The sequence below is a fragment of the Micromys minutus genome (genome assembly GCF_963924665.1).
Source record: "Micromys minutus genome assembly, chromosome: 22".
Taxonomy (NCBI): Eukaryota; Metazoa; Chordata; class Mammalia; order Rodentia; family Muridae; genus Micromys; species Micromys minutus.
In genome coordinates, this window is record NC_137957.1 from 32,920,715 (window position 1) to 32,941,123 (window position 20,409).

The window sequence follows — 20,409 nt, forward strand, 5'->3', positions numbered from 1 at the left end:
TCACTTCCTGATCCTCCCTGCTCTACCTTCACATTCTTAGGATTACAAATGTGTGCTACAGTAACTGGTTGAACATCATTAAAAAATATTCCGTAACGTGTGCTAAGGATGCTCCTGGCTTTACATTGTTCATGCATCTGGCTTCCTTCTCCCACAGGCCTGGCTAGTCTAAGAAAGATGCAGGAGGAATTTTCTTGTAAACTGCTTGTGTATTTGCCTCATGGCAAGTTAAGGGGCATAAGAGAGTAGACAAGGTTTTAGATATGGATTTGTTGTTATTATTATTTTATCACCATACAATCTCCTACTTCTTCGTCCTCTAAAATGCTACAGATTTTCATCTAGGTGCCAGCATAGAGGGCTTTAAAAATAGAGGAACAAGGGTCCGGGTTATAAAGGGGGCCATCTCTTTTTGTTGAACAGCTATTAGAAGCTAGTTCCAACTTTTCAGATCTAAGGTTATGGGGCTGTTTAGCTACCAGTTTGAGAAAAATTCAGCTTCAGTGAAATTTTGGAATACAGAAACGTAGGAGTTAGGGCCTTCTGTGACCCATTTTGTAGCTGACAAATCCAAAGAAGAAATAATTCATCTGAGTTGATCGAATTGTACCTCTTTCCTTGGAACAAAACCGTAGCACAAGGAGCAGGGAAAGAAGAGCTTCAAGGGTCTAATTATAAACTGACCTGTGCAAGCCCCTAAACCCTTCCACTTGCTGGCTGTAGCAGCTGTTGCTCGTCTCTGCTGGGTCTCTACCCAGTTGGCTCTGGGGCACCTTCCCCTGCAGCTGCCACCCCTCTACTCTTACAGAGGAGAGGAAGGGTTTCTTTCTCACTGCTGCTTGCAGCTTTGTTTCCGGATCCCAGTGTTATCCTGCCCCCTGGTCTACAGGCACGTCTGCCAGAGATTCTGGAACCTTTCCTACCAGCTGCATGCAAGTAAATTTGACTGACACACTCATATGTCTTCCTAAAACGTTTGCTTCCTCGCTGCTAATAATAGGCTTCCCAGGATGGACTCTAGACACCGTGACCTTCTTCTGCTTTAGGTGGGGTGGGAGAGTGACAATTGTGGTCTCCCAAGTTTTCCACCTCAATATTTCCCTCAAGGAAAGCAGCAGTCTCACCAGCAGCTCAGTCTCCTGGGAACCTGTCATTCTATACTTCGTTTTCAAAGTGAGTGAGTATTTTGAATTGTTTCTTTTGTACTTCCAGGATCTTCTCCATCACTGGGTCTCAACACACACACACACACACACACCTACATACATTTGTATGTATATATAATATTGATATATTAAGGATATTAAGAATACTAAGCTTTGATTTTTATAACACTAAAGCAATAGTTTTATGCATTTCTACCCATTCTCTTCCTATTCAGAGTACCTCAGCCTTAACATATGTTGGCTGGCTTGGAAAAATGGAGTAAGTACTAAGACTTGTGGGTCAAGGGGAAGCCAAATCTCATAATCCTGATATTGTCATTTATTCATTTTCTGGGATCTTAGCAAAGGTGTGCTATACTTAAGATGACCTGTTTGTGATAATGGAGACCACAGAGATGCAAGCCAATACTTGAAATAATATAAATGCTACAGATGCTTCACACAGTGTGCTTCTGATGGCAGCAAGGGGGCATAATCTAGATAAAGCTGGAAGACTTTGACCTAGAATCTGAAAAATATTCCCCATAGAGATGGATGACCTCTGAAGTTCTGCGTGAAGTATTTTATTCACTTAATCAACAACAACAACAAAAAACCATGGTAAGCATCCGTGTGGCAGAAACGCTTCTAGGTTCTTACGAAATGTGAAGACATGAGAATGGGGAAATCGTTAATGTCGATGGTTTCAGTTCTGCAAGAAGGAAAGCAGAGGGATGGTGCTGATGCTTACACAACATGAATGTTTGATACATACTGCTGAAGTCCAGATTCAGATACTAAACACATGTTGGCTGTCTCGGAACAATGCTGCCGATTGTTCAGACACTGTAAACGTGATTCAGATACTATATTTCATTATGGTGCTGCTAAGACAAGATCTTGCCATGTACCCCAGGCTGACTTCAAGGTCGTGATCTTTCCTTAGCCTCTTGTTGGGATTAAAGTTGTATGCTACTATATGGGTTTACCGTACACCCTTTGTGTGCTAGTACATATACATTAGAAACCAACACGATTAACTATCAGTGAAGCCAACTATGGCAGTACTGGATGGAAATCAGTAATCACAGCAGTGAAGAGGGTCAGGAATTCAAGGTCTTCCCTAGTTACACAGTGAGATAGAGTCTAGTATGGGCAAGCAATACCCTGCCTCAAAACAACATGCAGTAACAAAAACAAAGAAATCATTTTTTGAAGCATATGAACTATCATGTAGCACACATCTAATCTAGTGATAGACAACATATACTTTGCTTATATTTTGGAAGATGACAAGTACTACAGAGGAAAATAGAAAGGAATAAGGGAGATTAGGAATAGCAAGTCGGTTAGTATTTGGTTCTTAAGAGGCTTGCCAGAACATGCATAAGGATTGCCCAGAGGCAGAGAGATGATGAGTGTAGCCTTCTGAGGGAAGCATTTTAAAGCAGTGGGAATCACTAGTTTAAAGCCCTAAAGTGAGAACACGTTGGCGTGCTCAGGGGACTATAAGGAAGTGAGTGTGGCTGGAACAGCATGCAAAGCAGAGACGGGAGTTGAGGTCACAGGGGTAAGGGGAAGTCGTTTGTACTTATCACATATGCAGATACATAGTCTTAAGATCATTTTAGGACTTTGACTTTTACTCTGAAGAAAAATGGGAATCATTACAAGATATGAACTAGAGAAAAGGATACCGTGGCATTTCTTAAAAGGATAATTATACGTAGAGGGCATATAATTAAGTAGGAAGAGAAGAGGGGAGGCAGGAAGGCCTTCTGGAAGGGTGTATTGATCTTCCCTGAGAGGTGGAAATAGCTTGTGTTTGAGTAGTGGAGGTAGACATGGTGAGAAATAGTCAGAACATGTACACATACACAAACACATACATACTAAAAGAGCCAACGACATTTCTTTCTAAATGACCAGAGGTAGCTAATAGAAAAGAGGAATCAAGGATGCAGCCAAAGTCTTGTCCTGGGTGTCAGAGATTTTGGCATGCCACCGTGTTGTAAGGCACCTGGTGAACTGCTTTGTGGCTGTGGTGATTGAGAGTTGAGTGTGGAACATTCTGCGTTAGTTTTGTTATCATGATGTGTTTATGTAAGTTGCACAAGTGAGGGCCATGGAAAGCATGAGTCAGTGAGAAAGTATCTCTGCAGTATTGGGTCAGAGTAGGGCGTGTCTTTGAGATGTAGAAGGGAAAAAAGATAGGGGAGTATCAGTGGCTCTGTTGCTGATTCATGCTCTTTGTGACTGTACTTTATCCAGGTGAAGAAAACTAACTGCAGTAACAATAGAGCCAGAACTATTGAGCTCTTCTTGCACCGGAGATGCATGGCACACTAGCCCACGCCTACCTTCGTAGTCAAAGGAGATGTTAAATTGCAGTTAGAGGCTACTGAGTTTCCTAGTTCCTGCCCACAGCTGAGACCCCGGGAGGATTTTGTAGTTCACAAAGACTCCCTAGCCAAAATATCATTATTCATCTTCTAAACAGTTTTGTTGAGCAAGTCGGTGAGGTTACCCTTTGTGTGCTCTGAGGGAAGGAGGTGGTGCTAAGTGTCAAACTGTTCAGATTCTCTGACTTACAAGCCAAGAACTTCCCAATAGCTCCTTGTCACTCAACTCTTTATTTACAACATTTAAAAACTCTAAAAAAATGTTTAATAGTATATCTGAACACTTATATATCTCTTTTTTTGTATTTCACTAATTGTTATTTTGGCAGATTTGATTTATATCATTTACACACACACACACACACACACACACACATACAGAAAATCATACATGTTTTTGATGGCCTATTTGAAAGTAACTTGCAAGCATTCTGTCATATCCAAGCATATTTAACCTATATTTTTTAAGAATTAGGCTATTAGCCTACCAAATAAATCTCACATACAAGACACCTAATAATCATTTTAAAACCTATTATCTCATATGCCATCTATATTTAAAATGTGGGACTGGCACAAAATATCATTTTTAGCTATATTTTTTTTTCTTTGTAGCTACTGATCTAGAATCCTGTGTGATATTTGAGTACAGTATCTTCCATCTCTTTGAATAGAACTATTTTCCATTTTAAAAAAGAATACTGTTTTTGAAAAGCCCAGGTCACTTGTCATAGAGAGTCCTAAATTCTGTTTGTCTGATTGCTTCTTCAGAATTAGATTTAGGTTAAAGTCTTTTCAGTGTTGTGGGCAGTAATAGCACACAGCTGAGTGTCAGGTTATGATCCTGTGCTGGGGGCCTCAACAGTCCATCAAAGGGGAACTTCAAGAGTCTTCATCTTGAGGTCATCTTTTCTCATCTTAGATTAACATATTCTGTGGAGTGTTTCTTGAACCTAGAGCATCAGTATCCAGAGAGGATTTTTAACCTGGGTTTGTTGTACCAAGGATGGGTACCAAATCCCCGCTATCTCTCCTTGTTTCTGGTGTGCTGGGATCGTACACTCCTGGAGCTCTGCATTGGTAGAAGATGCAGGAAGCAAGCAATGGAGTTAGATGCAGGGGCTGTAATGGTTCAGGCAATGCCAGGGTCCAGCAGTGGAAGTCAGGGCATGTCACTGTGAAGCAGCTCTGTGACTCCGGTGACAGTGAGTTTCAATTCTGTAATTTTGGGGTGGAGACAGTTTCCATAACTTAGTTTTCTTTCTTTCTGTTTTCTTTCTTTCTTTTTTTTAAAGTGTTTTTAGGAGAAGAATAAAAGAATTAAACCAGCGCAACCCCTTTAGCACAGTTTTCTCTTCTTTTTGCCCCTACTCCTCCCATTTCCTGATCTTTTTTATTTTTCCCTTCAAAGTCACTAAGTATATGTTTGAATATTTTCTCCGAGTTTCCCACTCTCCAGTCTATCTCTTCTAAGGGACCAGTTCCTATATTTTCTCTTCTAGAAGAATTGTCCTGCTGGCTTTTCTTGGTAGAACAAGGACTTAAGAAAGTTGGAAGCAACTTTTAGTTATGACATACACTATCCCGGCTCAGCTCTTCACATCAGAAAAAATAAAGAACAGTTTTAGGAAAAAAAATGCATTTTTAAAGATGTCACAGTTCTTTCCTCTGGTAACTCAGTTTCCCAGCTGCACTCTGGTTTTTTTTAAAAAGGCATCATTCTGCCAGCCACACCCTTTCTTTTTCTAAAGCTGAAAAATAGAGAGCTCTTGCTTTTTCTTTTTTTTTTTCTTGGTGGTGTCTTACCACATTTTTGGAGGCAGGTTTCGCAGAAGCAGGTTGTGATACTCATTGTTATGTACAAAGTCACACTGCAGGGTTATGGAAATGAGGGGGAGGAACTTCGAGAAGGTGTCTACTTAACGCTCCAGTCATCTAGTTTCTATGGTAACAATGACAAACAACTGGGTGTAGTGGAACACACTGTAAACCAGAACTGGGGAGGCTGAGACAAGATGATTACAAATTTGAGGCCAGCCCAGGATTACATAAGCTCCAGGCTAGCCTGAGCTACATGGTAAGACCGTATTAAAAACAAACAAACAAACAACAACTAGACAAGCAGATTCTCTCTCTCTCTCTCTCTCTCTCTCACACACACACACACACAACACACACACACACACACACAAACACATACACCAATAAATGTGAAAAAATTAAAATTTACAAAGTGAACCTTGGCAATGATCTAAAGTGTGTGTGTGTGTGTGTGTGTGTGTGTGTGTGTGTGTGTAAGTCAGTATATGTACGTATGTGTGGAGGTCAGAAGGTCACATCCAGCTGGTCAGATTTGGTGACAGTCATCTTTGCCTGTTGAACCATCTCCCTGATGCATTCACTTTATTGTTTAAAGAAAGAGTTTTTGTCCCTCAGTGTAACATGTTTACAAAACAGTCTTTAAAAAAAATCCCACAACTTCCAAACAATCTCCTAGCAGTTATTTCTAAATAGTTTATAACTCAAAATAATAATAGCAATGCTATAGAACATGATATAGTTTTACACTGAAAGGTGGACTTTTGTTAGCTGATTAAATTTTCAATCAGATTCTCTGCACAAAACTTAGAGAACGCAGCAGTGCGGAAGGATAGGAGAAGGTCTCCATTGGTACAGCCCGTGGCATTGCTTGCCAGTGAGTTTCAAGGCTTGGGAAGGAAAAGAGCTGAGGGAGATGAGCCCTTTCTCAGAGATGCACTTGTCCCTATGTCTGCCTTGTTTTTCCAAGTAAAAGATATTAACTTAATTCCTATAATCCTACTGAGGCTTAACACAGAGCATGTCATACGGAGCAGATGAGATTTAGAAGAGTAAATGTTTGAGGATACTTTATAAACTTATTTAATGTTAACCAAGAGTTTTATAAGCTTAATTGTTTGTAAACATTATTTTTCTATGTAATAAGGCAATGCAAAGTGAAGCATGTATTTAAACAACAAAACTCATTGAAATCGGTGACACCGGCTTTATAGAGGTCCTTTTGAAGCTAAAATTTCGTGACTCTATGCTGGATGTTAAGGCCTACATCAAATAATTTTTAAAGGTGGTTCCACATTTAAAATAATTAAAGGCTGCCTGTTAGTAAAATCTAATTTTCAGCATTAAATATCATAGCATGCTGTAAATACTCTTATGTAAGTAAAAATAAGCAGTTTACTAATCTGAATGTAATATTAAGAGTAATTAAAATGAATTCTAGCTACATGATATTTTATTTAATAGTGAAAAATAACATTTAGAACAGAAAACTTACTATTTTATTATACTCAAAGATATTTAATGGATTTATGATTTAGATTTTTTACTATAATTTATGAGAACTTACTTATAGTGTTTTGAAGTTCATACAAGAGCTTAGCCTGCTGGTACATGTCTAATTCTGGCCTTCAGGACACTGAGGCAGAAAGACCTTGGGTTTAAGGTTAATGTGGTTACATATTGAGAATCTGCCTCAAGAAAGTTTTCTAGTTTTATTTAAAGGGGCTGGGGATGGTACCCAGTGGTAGAACTATTGCTTAATTTGTACAATGCCTTGGGTTCAGATTCCAGCACCAAAGAAGAAAGAGACAAAATAAACAAAAGAAAACAACAACAAATGTAAGACAACAACAACAAATACCAAAATTTGTCACTGAAGAGTTTCTCATGCCTCGTTTTTAGTCTTTGAAACGTATATTCAGACAAAACTTTACAAACCATGATTGAAGTTTAAGAATAATGAAATTCGCTGCTCCAACACCCGGGTGTCAAGAAAGAGTTGGTGTTGAACAGGACTGGCACAGCTGACAGGAAATAAAGCAGGCTCTGAGGATTTTTAAATCTTTGCCAGAGCCTCTTGTAGACCTGTCGGGTCCACACATCATAGAGGGAAAGTTCAGTGATTTTTGCCTCTGCCTGAGCTGAATACCTACATAGGCAGAGGTGGTGGGTTCCAATTCCTTTACGTCCCCCAGCCCTAACGGTCAAGGTCATCTGTACCCTAGGCTAGCCATCAACTCAATATATAGCAGAAGGTGACCTTGAACTACCCCTGAGCCTCCTGCCTCCATGTCCTAAGAGCTGATAACAGAGCTGTACCACATAGCTCATTTTTTCAAGAGATTTTTTTTTCCTTTTTAGTTTTGTTTTCTGATACAGGATCTTACTCTGTAGCCCAGGAACCTGGAGTGCCCCTCGTTTCTCAGCCTCCCTGGGCTAGAAATTCACTTTACACCTAGTGATTATTCTGTTTTGTTTTGTTTCTTTTCTTTTTTTTCTTTTCTTTTCTTTCTTTTTTTTTTTTTTGCTGTTACTCTGTCTACTAGTGCTTTTCAAATTTCTCCTTAGAGACTTTTGAAATAAAATTCTTCATAGATAGTAAAAGTAATTTCGATATAGTTAATCACAATATAACTATAAGGGAAATATAAAACTACAAATAGTAGAAAATAATTGAAAATGCATAAAAGTTGTCCTCACTGTTCTTTCAAAATATTAAGTTTTAGCTAAGAATGTTGTCATAGCTTTCTAATGTTAGCACTGGGGATGCTGAAGCAAAGGATAGCCCAGGTTTCATAGAGAGAGCATCTCAAAAGAATGAATGTCCTTTTTTTGGGCTGAGTCAAAACAGAAAAGAAAGTCAGGTTATAATAAGAGCCACAAACAGGACTAGTCCATTTTTAATTTTGTCTTTTGTGTAGGCTGTAAAAATCTTAATATATTCTCTGAAATAATTTGGAACATTCCTGGGAAGTAGTTTTGTATACACTTCCAGACTAGTTTTAATTACCATATGGTATGTGCATTTCATTTTTCCCCTGATGCTTTTTATGGTGACGACACTAAAAGTTTTGAGACTCTTTTTTTTTTTTAATTGAACAACTTTATTTTAAAAAACAAAGATAAATGTACAGATTTTAAGCATTTTTGCACAAAAGTATACAAATACATTTTTGTCAGTGCTTGGTTTTTTTTTTAAAGGTTTGATAGTGTGCATTAAGATCTTACTAGTTACAATGAGCATAAAGTACATGTAAAACAAGATGTAACCTGGAAATAGTCAAAGTTTTCTTGGTGTGTAAAGATTAAGCATAATGGTTTTTCATTTCTTTTTTTCTTGAACTTCATATAGTCTGTGAGTTGTTTCTGGGGTGTTCAGAACTTTCTGGGGTCAGTATCCAATTATCAGTAACTGCATGCTATGTCTGTTCTTTTGTGACTGGGTTATCTCACTCAGGATGATATTCTTTAGATACATCCATTTTCTTAAGAATTTCATAAAGTCATTGTTTCTGATAGCTGAGTAATACTCCATTGTGTAAATATACCACAATTTTTGTATCCATTCATCTAATGAAGGACATCTGGGTTCTTTCCTGCTTCTGGCTATTATAAATAGGGCTGCTATGAACATTGTGGTACATATGTGTCTTTGTTGTATGTTGGAGCTTCTCTGGGGTATATGACCAGAAGTAGAATTAACTGGGTCTTCAGGTAGTACTATGTCCAATTTTCTGAGGAACCACCAGACTGATTTCCAGAGTGATTGTACCAGTTTACAACCCCACCAACAGTCTAGAAGTGTTCCTCTTTCTCCACATCCTCGCCAGCATCTGTTGTCATCTGAATTTTTGATCTTGGCCAATCTGACTGGTGTGAGGTGAAATCTCAGGGTTTTTTTGATCTGCATTTCCTTGATGGCTAATGATGTCGAGCGCTTCCTTAGATGCTTCTCAGTCATTCGATATTCCCCAATTCAGAACCTTTTGTTTAGCTCTGTACCCCATTTTTAAAATAGGGTTGTTTGATTCTCTGGTGTCTAGCTTCTTGAGTTCTTTGTATACCTTGGATATTAGGCTTCTATCTGATGTGGGGTTGGTAACCATTGGTATTAATGTTGCTAGTACCATTCACCTTTGGTTGGTCAATGACATTGGTAAACATGAATAGCAGGCTGCAGTATCATTGTACTGTTGCCAAGAAATATACAATGATAATGGGGTTGACCAGAACTCTCAATGATTCATGGAGACTTAAGGGAATAAACTTGCCTTTTCCCAGTTTTCATGCTCCATCAGGCAGAGCTTGTGTAAAATTGTTAGTGGCCACCACTTTCTGATTAGCCTTTGGTTTTTACTGCCCTTGAGATGGATATTTTCCCTTTTAGCTTTTACACTCTGAGTAAATAATGATCCCCTAGAATTCCTGTTTTACTGGTTCTTTACATCACTCAAGATCATAGACACTTGCCAAATATATAAAGAAGTATGTATCAAGTCTATGAAAAGACAAGGTACATCCAACAGAGAATGGTTACCTAACTCTCTCTCGTGAAAAAAGTAAGCTTCTCCTGTAGAAGTCTAAATGCAGGGCAACCTCTATCCAAACATCAAAGTCCCAACTGATGATTTTGTTTTTATTATTAGCATTCCTAAAGTTTCTGGATGATTTTTTATTTCCTGTAGACCAGAACATTTATTATTTAATAGCCTGTTGGGTAGCTTACTATCCTTTGTTTGGTGGTATATATTTCTATAATAAAATTTAACAGTATGAAGAATTCCTAATAATCACATCATGTATGCATTCTCCTAAGTGAATACAATGGAGGACAAATAATTGAAGACCAAAAGAAGCAAAAATATTCATATTAATGTCAAAAATTTGGAAGAACACTGAGATGTAAGGAAACCTTGGGATGGGCACAGCAGCTGGAGGCTCTTCCGTGAAACATCTGGAGCTGGTGACTCAGATGCTGTCACATCCACAGGTGATGTTTTGCTTTCTGTATGTTTTAGCAATTTAAAAATATTTCATCTCTTATGTATATTAACTTTCTTATTACTGCAGCTGGAATTTCTATACATGGCAAAATCATGTTTACTAAGTGCTCTTGAGATTAATATAGCACCACATTAGTTATCTGGCAGAGATATCTCAATTGTCTTTCTAAAAATCCCCAGAAAGTCTCTTATCAGCCTTGCTTGGGAGCCTTAGAAATGTTATGAGTTAAAAACTCATAAAAACTGCGTATTTCTACATGATTTTGAATTTTTGAGTCCTATTTGTGAATGTGACCTTACTTTTTTGTATATTATTAATTTGATGATTTTATTCAAGTGGGTCCTAATCCACTAAGATTGATGTCTTTGTAAAAATAAGATATTTGGGTGCAGAAACAGAACAGTACACGGAGAAGAATGTCATGTTAACGTGGAGACAGAGAGAGCATGATGCACCTACAAACAAAGGAATGCAGACTAAGGCCAGCAAACTACCAGGAGCTGGGTCAGAGGCCTGTAAGATCATCCCTCACATTCCTCAGGAGTCATTTTCTTCTCAAACATCTCTCCCCAGGAACTGGAAACAATACATTTCTGTCATGTATACAGTCCAGTGTATGATACTTTGTTATAGTAACCCAGAAAACTAATTTTTAAAAAAGCAGTTTAGTTATGGCTTGTGGGTGGAGTATATAGTTCCCTGGGAACCATGTAGGTGGTGAAAGTTGCTTCTGAGAAATCAGTCCTGGTGGTGTTTGATTCCCTTAGAATTTAGCTTCAACTCTGGATTCTGGTTTCTAGGATTTAAAACTCAGTGGGGATCAGTAAACTTGAAAGTTTGGTCATGAAGTATTTGTTGCTGTTTTTGGATGAATTCATTTAGTTAGGGATTAAGTAGAAGACAAAATCTTCTTAATGAATGAAGATGAGTTAAGTAGATGATAAAGTCTGGTATCATCTGCCACCTCTACCTTTTCTCAACGTATTCATCACTCCAAGTTATCACCATTAGAATTCATCAACACATAGTTTGCATCAGAATGAAGACTCTCACCCTGCTTGTTTTTCTGATCTGGCCATATGGTTCCTATACTTCTAGATATGGGGCCTCAGACAAACTACAACTCAGATTATGACTAGTCTAGTCTCCCTCCCTCCCCGCCCCCTCTCTCTTTCTCTCTCTGTGTCACTTTCTCTCTGTGTGTGTGTGTCTCTCTCTGTGTGTCTTTCTCTTTCTCCCTCCTTCTCTCTGTTTCTGTCCCTCCCTCCCTCCCTCCCTCCCTTCCTCCTTCCTTCCCTCCCCCCTCTGTGTGTGTATAATATCCCACTCTCAGTTCATTTACCAGTCCATGTCTGTTTTCATGTGACAGGAGCAGAAATTAATGCGATAAGAACCACAAGCCTGAATTATTTATTATCTGAACATTTACAAAAAAAAAAAAAAAAAAAAAAAAAAGAAACTGTTGACCCTTAATCACGGTAGCCGTGGTTGTGGGAGGAATTTTGTTTTGTGAACACATTTGTTCTGTGGATAGACTTTTTATACTTTAGAGTAAAACACAGCTCCTACGTTGCTGATGAGTCCATACTTGTGAAAAGGTCCACGTGATTTAAAATGCTTAATCAAGCTGATTTTTAAAAATTTATAGTTGGTTGTAATTAGCAGCTATTTACCTCATATGATTTTTTTTTTCTATTGGGAATTGTGAGTTACAAAACTGATAAGTGGAAGGGTTGGCCAAAACTATTATATGTTCTGAGTTTTTGACCCTGTGTTTTCTGAAATCAGGAAGTTATCTGTGTTCATCATCGGTGGCTTGTTTTGCTTACAGAAAGTCACACAGGGTTAAGGAGATCAAGCTCAGTATGTTCTTGCTGGTTAATTGATTAGGTGATTGATTCAAAAGAACATAAATATTAGAGCTGCTTCTATTTGTGAAAAATAATTCAAGATAATAGGATATGAGACAGGGACCTACCTCCTGTATGCTTACTGTAAAGTGGAGATTGTAAAAATAACAACTGGATGGGATTATGAAAAATAAATAGAATAGCTTATTTAAATGTGTTGAGTATATTGTTTATAGTTAGATATAATACAGTTAATTTCTGTTAATAATATTATTTCTTTAGCTTCATAACTTAATTTCTTTGATATATTTTAGATATAAGAAAAACTATTAATTTACCCATGCATTCAGTTAAAGTTTACAGCCAATAGAAGATTTAAATATATAGAGATTTATTCTAAAAATTATGTGAAATCTAAAGAGTCCTAAGGTCTGAAGTTGCCAACTTTTTTTTGAGAATATAATTACGACATGTGTCTCTTCCTTCTCCTTGTTCCAAATTCTCCCCTATACCCCTCCTTGTTCTCTTTCACATTTATGGTACACACACACACACACACACACACACACACACACACACACACACTCCTAAGTATAACCTGCTCAATCCGTATAATGCTGCTTGAATGTAACTAGTCAGTGTGTGCTTCCCAGGAAGACCACTTCTCCCTCTCTAGTGGTCCTTAGTTCCCTGTAGCTCTTGGTTTAGGCTTGAGACATTGTAGGCTTTTTCTTGTTCACTTTGGTGTGTCTATTGGTGTCATCCTTGTTCAGCTCATGCTTGGGTAGCTTTGTTGGGGAGCCTTTATGAATGTAGCTTTTAAGATGCCAACTTTTTAAGAACCAGAAATGCAGTTTCACTTCAAGTGTAGGGACTTGACAATGAAGAGAGCCGATGATCTACTTAATCTTTCATATATTTTTATTTACTCTTTGAGAACTTCACACACACACACACACACACACACACACACACACACACTCACACACAGACACATACACACAGACACAGTATCTATCTGTCTGTCTGTCTGTCTGTCTGTCTATCTATCTATCATATCCTCATCCTGATTCATCCCAGATCCACTCATATTACCTCATCTCCTGTTCCTTTCCATTTTGTTTTTGTAATTCACTGAGGTGAATTTGTGCTGTTCACGTACTCATGGGTGTGGGAGCTGATTAATAGTATAACCAAAGACCTGAGAACAGGGAGAAATGATGATGTAGTTTCCATTATGAGTTAGCGTTTAAAGGCAGAAGACAATGAGTTCCAGATCAATGGCAGGCAGGGACAATGGCTTCTTCTTTACCCTGCTTTATTCTGTTTAGATTTGTACCGGGCCCACCTGCAGTGAAAGAGGCCATATTCTTCAGTCTATCTACTGACTTGAAATGTTGATCTGATACAGAATGACCCTCCCAGGCTCACTCTGAATAATGTTTAATCAAACATTCTGTGGCCCAGTCAGGTTGACATGTAAGATTAAGAATAGCAACTCCATTCCACATTCCATGTCAACCTGACACCCTGTGAATCTCCTTAGAGCATATGTGTTTCCCAGACGGAGTCAGTTGTGTGAACTCCAACTGACACTGTGAAGTTATGCTGTGTATAAGGAAAAACCCTCTACTCCTTTCCCTAGAATAGAAACAACAATTTTGGAGGTGAAATATATAATTTTGTTCTTGATGTCTTCTACCCTTTAAACACTACAACACAAAAAATAACAACACTGAAATACTTGATGTAAAGTTAGTATGTATGACATTACATAAGTGAACAACAAAGAACAGAAAATAATGCTGTTTGTTAAGTATGTAAATACACATGCAAGCATATGCTTACATGTACATATGTATTTCGAATAAACACATATGCAAGCACAGGCCAAGCCAAACAAGGAGGAAATATTCATACAAACTCTTGTCTTTCTATAGCTGGCTCCAAGGTTATAGCTGTTGTTCACACCTACCTGATTAACTAATCAGTATGAATTTCCTTTGCTTTCAGAAAGCACTTGAGTTGGTCTGGTTCTTTACTTAGTGGAGAGACCTAACCCCCCATTCTTGAAAGGTCTAGCTAGCATCAGGTGTGCCCACCTTTTGATATCAAAATATGGCATTGTCAGCCTCATGTACAAAATTTATGTTTGGGAGCCACACAATCAAATGTTTAAAAATGGTAAAACTGTCCCGCGCTACCGTCTCACCAGCAAGAACGCACAGGGAACACCAGGATCCTTCTGCAGCAAAGCGTTTATTGCATCTTGAAGAGGAAGACCACGAGGCCCCGGGAGCTGTCCCTTATATAGTCCCCAAAGCTGCGTGTCCACGTCTAATTGGTCGCTTACTCATGATCTCACTGGCACGCCCCGGGGTGGGCAAGGACTGGTCTCGAACACACTCTTGCACATGCGCACACAGTTTGTTTACAGGGAGGGGCCAGGCTGCCACAACAGAAGTCAGCGCCATCTGGTGATGGCGAATGCTATGGTGGCTTTCCACATAAAACAACAACAGCAACAACAACAACACCCTCATTCTTTTAACTAAGTTTATAATTTTGCACTGGGCGACATTAATAGCTATCCATGGCCCGTGAAGCACATGTTAGATAATATCTTAGTCACTCTTGGTCCTTCATGGTTCTGCCTGGCTGAAGCTGTGTTTTTTGTTTTTATTTTTAATTTGGTCTAACTTATAAAACATCACAATACTATGTGATGCCTTGAAATTATATGGCCGTCCCTTTCTTTATTATGGAGAAACAGCCTAATTTCACCTTGATATCAGGATCATTCACCCCTGATGGGAGCATCTTTCTTTTTTTGCCTATAGATTCACAAGCATGGGGAGTCCAAAGTGGGCAGATGGCAGTCTTCACTTCCAGTCCAGTGGGATCGTTGCTGGGTCTTCTAATGTCAGATTTTTGTCTTATTTCTTTTTGAGTATAAACCTCTAGGAGAGCAAAGCATGTGGCTGTAGGAGCAGGAAGCACCAATGTTGATGATAGTTGACGAGGGTGTGTGGGAGAAAATCTAATGGCGCCACTCCATGGCCACACCTCTCTACCTATAGCGCCAGTGCTGAAGGCTGTATAACTGATAGCACCATGTGTGAGATGCTGACTCAGACCATATACAACCTTCTGGAAAATGCTTTCTTAATCCTGAAAGGCGTGTCAAGGCCTCATCCCTGATATCTCCATACAGCTTTAGGATTGTAGGAAATACACTGTCTAGAACTGTAGTCAGCAGCATCTTTTCCTGTCAAGTGATTAGAGTGAACTCCCCAACGGACCATAAATGCAGATACAGAAAGGAAAAGAGCAGTGCTGTGGGAACTGTGGACATTTGAAACACTTCTGCATGTTACTTACCTGTGCTTTCAATGCTGTTCACACCCGATTTATGGCTGGTGAGTGAGATAACACTCAGTAACTGATGTGTAGATTAGACTACTTGCTTACATGGTGGCCTGTAGTTATAAAGAAGCCTAGCACTATTTCTCAGAAGGAGATCATTACCCTAGAAAGATAAGAGAGCTTTGCTCCAACACCCTGAGCTTGCACTAAGGTTCATCTGCAAAGCCCTATCAAAGGCTTTAAACAGCCGCTCACTCATCAACGCTGAGCACGGTCATTATCTGTTATTGTCACATTGACATGGCTGCAGAGTAGTGTGGTCAGCAGCCTGGACCTATAGCAAAACCTTCTCTTGTTCTCGACTTTATTGAACTAACAAGGTTTTGTATGTTTGTTTGTTTTGGCATATGGGTTGAAAAACACACCAGAGGAGAAATATGTTACCTCCAAATTTAAAATAGACTTAAAAGGTATTGTACCAGGGTGAGTGTTAGGGTTAGAGGAACCAGATACAACCATTCATTCTTAATCTGAAAATGAGTATTCTGGGGGCTAGAGAGGCGATCCAGAGGTTAAGATCCAGGGGACCCGGATTCACTTTCCAGCAATCACATCCATGTGTTTAAAACTGTAACTCCAGCTCCAAGGTATCTGACATCCTTTTTTAGTTTCTGCAGGTACCTGTACACATGTAAGATACACACATAAACATAATTAAAAATGAATTAGATCTTTTAAGAAAAAAATAATTTAATAACAAGCGGGGGGGGAGGTTCTTCATACTGATATATTTCATACTGCCAATGCCCCACAATTTCACTGAAGTAGAAGATTCCAGATTCTTGTGGGACATACAGAAGTCCTAGAAATACATCTAGAGTAGCTATCCCCCTTTATTATGGACAATGGTGATAGCTTGTGGAAGCAAGGAAACAATCAAAATGCTTTTGAGCTGGATGGAGCAGCTCCCAGTTGGCTGGAAGGCTGCAAGTCATCCAAGGTTCATCATGGTCCCTGAGTAAGAAAATAACCTTTTGCAGTAAGTTATCATGTACTGTTAAGAACTGACACACCTCTGAAGTAGGAAAGTAAAGGCATATTGCTAGCCTTGACTAGCATTTCAGGTTGTCATCTGAAAGCAAGCTATGTTCTATGTACAATGATCTACCACACATGTTCCCAGATTTATTGTAAAGGATTATATCATGTAGTTGTGGAGGTTTGCATGATCTAATATCTAAAGTTAGTAAACTGGGTACCCAAGAGAGCCAAGAGTGCTTTAGTGTATTCCTAAGTCCAATGGCAAGAGAAGATATGTCCCCGTTTGGAATCAGTCAGGGGGAATAAATTCTTCCTCATTCTGCCTTTTTGTCTACAAGACTTCAGGAGAGCGGATGACGTCTGATCACATTGGAAAAGGCAACCATCCTTTTTCAACACTACTGATTTAAAGGTTAGTATCTAGAAAGATCCTCTCAGACACCCAGAATAATGTCCAACTGAATATCAAAGTACTCCTTGACCCAGTTAGTTGTTAACATAATTTACCACATCCCTCATTATGTGGCACACACAGAGACACGTAGTGATGAGCATGGCAGTTGCCTTTGCTGTCCTCATATGTTTCAGCAGCGATGATAAAGATGTTTCCTAGAACTATGAGGAAATGTAAAGCAGGGCAAAAGAACACAGCTAGAAGAGCTAGGTTGGGGTAGATGACACTCAGATAGAATGGTCTGAGAATGCCTCTTTAAGAAGTTGACATATAAACAAATGTTTGAGTAAATCAGAGTAGCTTGCCCTGTCAAGATCTGGGGGGAAAGTGTCCTAGCAAAAGACCATCAATTGCAAAAGAATAGAGAAAGTAATTTCCACCCCCAACCCCTGCCCTTGAGATCAGCAGAATTAGACAATATAGTCAATGCTGTTCTTCCGTTGTATTAGACTGTTAGTGCTTGGGTCTGTAGTAGATAGAGGATTGAGCCTCATCAGGGCTTTGATCCAATGAGGAAGAACAGGGTGTGGGGGTTAGGGGTGCATGCCATAACATGAGTGATGCAGACCAGAAGAGAGTGGAGAAGTGGTAGAGAACGTTAGTTGACTAGAGATCTAACCAGACTAATGGAGTTCTGAAGGTTTCTAAGACAACTACATGGCAATAGAAATGGAGTGGGGCCCTGTGCTCAGAGTGCCTAAAACATTAACTTTGCAGCTTCTAAGAGACATTGTACAGACATTGCCATGGGTGGAAGCCAGAGCTTGGGGTAATTGAGGAAACTGTTGGAAATAACGAGCTTAGAAGTCAGGAAACTGGGATGATAACTACAGCACTGTTGAAACTATCCAAAATGCTTGCAAGGGTGGAGCTGAACAGACCATCACATGGGCAAAGAATTCCACGTTGTTCTCACTCATTCTTGAATGTGCTATATCCCTCCCCCTCCCTGAGATTTGTATACAGATGTCATTTTCTGTGTAAGGTCTCCCATGACTCTTCCTGTAAAGATCTGTCTTCCTCTGTGATCCTATGGTACTTTGTAGTCACTTCTATCCTGACACCAAGTGGGAGGAGTCTTAGTACAGAGATTTGCTCCTTTGTGCAGTGATATCCGTACTGGCTAGTTTTATGTCAACTTGATACAAGCTAAAGTCAGCAGAGAAGAAGCCTCAATCGAGAACGTGTCTCTGTGAGATCAGGCTGTGGACAGGCCTATAAGACATTTTCTTAATTATTAATTTATGGGGGAGGGCCAAGCCCATTGTGAATGTTATTATACCTGGGCTGGTGGTCCTCAGTTTCTATGAGAAAGCAGGGTGAGCAAGCTTTGGGAGCAAGCCAGTAGGCAACATCCATCCATGTGAGCAAGCTTTGGGAGCAAGCCAGTAGGCAGCATCTCTCCATGTGAGCAAGCTTTGGGAGAAAGCCAGCATGACCTGTGCATCAGCTCCTGCCTCCAGGTTTCTGTTCTGCATGACATTCTACCTTCACTGCCTTTTATGAACAGTTTTATAAAACTGTGAGTGAAATAAACTCCTACCCAGTTTGCTTTTTGTTATGGGGTTTTATCACAACAATAGTAACTCCAAGTAAGACAGTATCTTTACACCAATACAATAAGCTAGATGAGTAAAGGCTTTCTATTAGAATGTGAGTAAATTAGGGTATGATTATATATCCCCAGCGTATACACAATGAGCTGCTGTCTCAATAGATATTCTGTATATTTATTCACCTATATTTACGAACCTATGTAAGTTCTGTTGTTAATTTTAAAGACCAAAATCCTCAAGGTTCTTTGACAATAAGATTATTCTCCGAGGTCGATAGGAGTCAGAGACTTAGCAGCATAAACAAGCCAGTTAGCATTTGATTACAACAAAACTTGAATCACATTTGAACTTTTCTACCTATAAATGTTTAAACCACACCTGCTGACTAATAATACAGGGCAAACGGAAAGTTGAACCGAAGTGAACATTTACAGTTAAACTTTAGGAGGGAGTTGGAGAGATTTAGATTCAAAGGTCAGGTCAGCTTGCGTTGGAAATATGCTTGGAATTTATCACTACTGCTGAAGTGGAATAGCCTGGAGGTGCACGGGTTGTGTAGCCACAGCAACTTCAGGGAGCAGTTAAATTAGTGCAACTCTTTTTAGCAGGCAGTTTCTTTTTATCAGAGAGGGCTTTTAAACAGTTTTGCGGGGTAATATCCTCACAGATTTCGTTCAAGGAAAACCCACTGCACTTCTTTTACATAGCCTGATTCGGAGCTCTCAGGCAGGGCTATGCCTGAGAACCAGTTGTGGAGCTCTTAGACGAGCAGGCCAGGCTGCATGCCCTGACTCAGTGTGTGTCATACAAAGCTCTGCCAGAGACAAGGATCTGCTTCCAAGGTGGAGGCTCTCTGGAATAGAACAGCCTATGGAAGGACTTCGTCAAAGGGTTTCTGACTGAGCTCTTCAGAGCTTACTAAGCTCTTTGAAAGTACATTAAGGTGCTTCCCTCCTTGGAGGGAAGGGTTCTATTGTGTTGTGATTCACCCATTAGAAAGAGCCGCACTGTTTTCCGTGGCGCTGTACAGGTTAATCATTCGTTTATATGGACAGTCTTGAACTGGATGACTAATCTGGGACGTAATGACAGCCCTGTACTGAGGTGAATGCCGAGGAACAATGTGCTTCTGAGGAAGAGACACAGCAAGACATTTGACACTCTCCGATAAAAGAAGTGTTCAATTTCTAAATAATATGAAGAACTCAGTATAAAACGACAGATTTAAGGCATTGTATCACCCATTTTAATCTTTTATTTTTAACCTCAGGAAGTTTCTCTTCATGTTCTTGTAGACAATTTTTGGGTTCTGTTGACACATAATACACTAAAAACAAGTTTATGAGACTCTGGAGAACCTTTTGTCCATATCTTTAAACAATCTATTGTTTTATCTTAAATACTTTCCAAATTTCCACTTTTCTGTTTAAACACTGGGGATAGTGGTATCTTTTTCTAGTGTGTTCATTTTTATTACTTTTATTTTTTCTTTCTTTCTTTCTTTCTTTCTTTCTTCCTTCCTTCCTTCCTTCCTTTCCTTCTTTCTTCCTTTCTTCCTTTCCTTCTTTCTTCCTTTCTTTTTTCTTTCTTTCTTTCTTTCTTTCTTTCTTTCTTTCCTTAAATGTTCACATCTTCTGGCTTTGCCTCTCAAGTACTGGGACTGTCAGTATGCCCCATGACAGGGTGTTCATTTTCTCTCTTGTGAGTACAGTAGGCAGAAATGTTCCTCTTTTGTGTATGTCATTTAGAGATGAGAACTCCTCCCTTTGGCAG

The 20,409-nt window shown here is 39.3% G+C and overlaps 1 long non-coding RNA gene across 1 annotated transcript in view; it reads left to right on the forward strand.

The window, feature by feature from the left end:
* Positions 1–1,641: 1,641 nt before the first annotated feature.
* LOC308435102 overlaps positions 1,642–20,409 on the forward strand; it is a 29,989-nt gene continuing 11,221 nt past the window's right edge. Inside the window, exons 1-2 of the long non-coding RNA XR_013975496.1 lie at positions 1,642–1,766; positions 10,182–10,355. This is a non-coding gene — a long non-coding RNA (uncharacterized lncRNA). The remainder of the gene's footprint in view (positions 1,767–10,181; positions 10,356–20,409) is intronic.